Source organism: Echinops telfairi, unplaced genomic scaffold, assembly GCF_000313985.2.
Source record: "Echinops telfairi isolate 266 unplaced genomic scaffold, ASM31398v2 ScPeMD7_5592;HRSCAF=6446, whole genome shotgun sequence".
Lineage (NCBI taxonomy): Eukaryota > Metazoa > Chordata > Mammalia > Afrosoricida > Tenrecidae > Echinops > Echinops telfairi.
This window is the reverse complement of record NW_022109491.1, coordinates 58,021-60,787: the sequence shown is the minus strand read 5'-3', so window position 1 is coordinate 60,787 and position 2,767 is coordinate 58,021. Positions and strand designations below refer to the sequence as shown.

The 2,767-nt window shown below is 47.3% G+C and overlaps 1 long non-coding RNA gene across 2 annotated transcripts in view; it reads right to left on the bottom strand.

Moving 5' to 3' along the window:
* LOC123522292 overlaps positions 1-1,526 on the bottom strand; it is a 19,493-nt gene extending 17,967 nt beyond the window's left edge. For both annotated transcript variants that reach the window (XR_006680569.1, XR_006680570.1), the window contains exons 1-2: positions 1,283-1,526; positions 1,068-1,126 (exon numbers count right to left, since the gene is read on the bottom strand). This is a non-coding gene — a long non-coding RNA (uncharacterized LOC123522292). The remainder of the gene's footprint in view (positions 1-1,067; positions 1,127-1,282) is intronic.
* Between the last annotated feature and the right edge of the window lie 1,241 nt (positions 1,527-2,767).

The following is a 2,767-nucleotide window of genomic DNA, read 5'->3' as shown; positions in this document are numbered from 1 at the left end:
GAAACACAGGGGATCCAGGACAGATACACTCTTCAGGACCAATAATATGGGTAGTGATACCAGGAGGGGAAGGGGAAGGTGGAGGGAGGAAGGAAGGGGGAACAGATCACAATGATCTACATATAACCCCTTCCCAGGGGATGGACAACAGAAACATGGATGAAGGGAGACATCAGACAGGGTAAGACATGGAAAAGTGATAATAATTTATAAATTATCAAGAGTTGGGGAGGGAAGGAGGGAGGGAGGGGAAAAATGAGGAGCTGATACTAAGGGTTCAGGTGGAAAGATGTTTTGAAAATGATAAGGGCAACAAATGTACAAATGTGCTTGACACAATGGATATATGTATGGATTGTGGTAAGAGCTGTATGAGCCCCCAATAAAACAATTAAAAGGAAAAAAAGGAACCTAAGTATATAAGATGTCATCAGCTGGTCCGAAGGTGGTGAGATCTCACTACGATTGCTTATAGTTAATTATTGGTCGATCTATTTGTCTACCCCCCTTCACTACTGCACTTGACTAATCTTAAAACAAACAACAACAAAGAGATGTCATCATTAGGCATCATTGACACACATGCATAGAGGATTATAAGGGCCTCTGGAGGTGAAGTGTGTAACTACTGCAAGGTCAGTAATTTAAAACCATTAGTCACTCCGAGGGAGGACCGTGAGACTTTCCATTCTCTTACAGATTTACAGTCTCAGAAATCTACAAGGGCAGTTCACCTTTGTCCTATCAGATCCTTATGAAGAATCAACTCAATGTCAGTGATATGGGTTTTTTGGTAATTTAGTCGTAAATTTGAAATTTAGTCGTATATAAAAAATGTAAATTATCTCCGTCTATAAAAAATATTTCTAATTAGAAGTCCCTGGATTCCTAATATTAATCTTGGATATATTTTCCAACAACAAAAATAAAATGCAAAAATGATTAATAGGACACACAGGCATAAAATGAATAAATACTGTTTGCCTTCTCTTATGGTAAGACAGGGAAGATAGGCCTATTTTCTAGAAATAAACTGCAGTTAGGAAAATCAGTTGATTCCAACTCACCAGTATTTGGGGTTTCTGCTTTTTCTCTTGGGGACAGTCATTATCATTAGAAGACAAACCTAAGGGAAGGAACACCCACAATTACTCTGTTAATAGCTCTGATTATTGGAAGAAAAACCGGAAAATTTTACTTAGCTGTGGCCCCTACAGGGTGCTCATCTGAATCTGAAATCTAGGTTCTCTCTTCCCCTCCCCAGACCCTCAACAACTCTCACCTTTTGAGTCCATCTTCGGGATGTCCATATCTCCCTGTTTCTTCATGCCAAGGTCTTCCAGGCCTTCTCTTGCGTGTGTCAAGGACCAGCACACTTCATGACCCCAGTCCGTGCAGTGGCTGCCTGGAAATCCTGCCACAGGGTCAGCTGGAATTTATTTCACCTCTAAATGGATCTCTGCTGCCTGTGGGGTGATTTTGTTATGCTCCACTTAGGAAAGCCTCTCTTGCTTTCAGGTACCCAGGACCTGTGGGATGGAGAAGCAATTAGATGCTGTTAAATCCTTTATTGTGGGCTCTAAACCCAGGCCTTTCCCCAGGGATCCCGTCCTCTTACATTGTCCTCAATCACCTTCAGTTCTCTGGATTTTCAACTGGGATTTTTTTCTGGTCTAGACACTCTTAACTCTGTTCCCTGGCACTCATTCTTTCCTGCCACCTCCTCACCCAAACAGTCAGATTGAAGTGGGGAGGATACAGACAGAGCAGCTGAGTTGTCAGCAGGTCTGGCACAGTGCAACTACTGTTAACATTCACAAGCAGTGTCTGATAGGGACTGCCACCAGAAGATGATCACTTCTGTCACCCTGGACCAGAAAAGGCCCACACTGGTGGCTGAGGACCAAAAGGAAGCCAGCTCAAAGCCTCACCTATCAGTGGTGAGTGACAACACACCCTCTGCCACGCCGCTACTCCATGTGAAGCGGGAGGGAGGGACATGTGGTACACTGAGTGCTAGATGGACACCACCCTCGTGTGTCATCCTCTGCTTGCTGAGACCTGAAGAACCACAGCGCCTGTCCACTGAAAGCAAGCTGGGGGAGGAGAACTCCTTCCAGGGCCATGGATCCAGGTTCAGTCTATACATGTCCACATTCCTTTCCTCAACAGTGTGTTAAAATTCTGTACCACTGGATAAATTAACAATACTATCAACAGATTACTTTATGTCCTTGTGGGATGATTGGAAATTTTCTGTCATAAAATGTTAAGGAGGCCTCGTCTCCACTATTGGGGGAAAGGAGTTTACTTGGTGCTGTCTGCACACATCCCCACAACCCACTCTATGCTTTGTTCTGGATAATCCCGCTTCAAAAATGAAATTCGAAGTTCAGGGTCACTCGCGGCCCAGCCACAGCCCCGGACAAAAGGGCCACGGAGCGCCCGCAACTACAGGACCCAGGGCGTCTCCCACACACTTTCCCCGCCCCAGACCCGCCTTGGATCTTCACCCCCTTGACCACAAACGCAATCCCAGGGACCCGCGGACGTTCCAACAGCAGAACGCAGCCCGCCCACCACCCGAAACTTCCTTGTCCCCGACGCTGGTTGCACGCTTCTCTGCTCGTGACCGCGCGCGAAAAGCCACTCGGGCGCCGAGGACCCTGCGGCCGCGCTCGTCCGTCCGTCCGTCCGTCCGTCCGTCCGCGCCGCGGGCTTCCCCGGAGCCCGTCCGCACGGCGCTCAGGCTGCGGCTCCCTCGGCC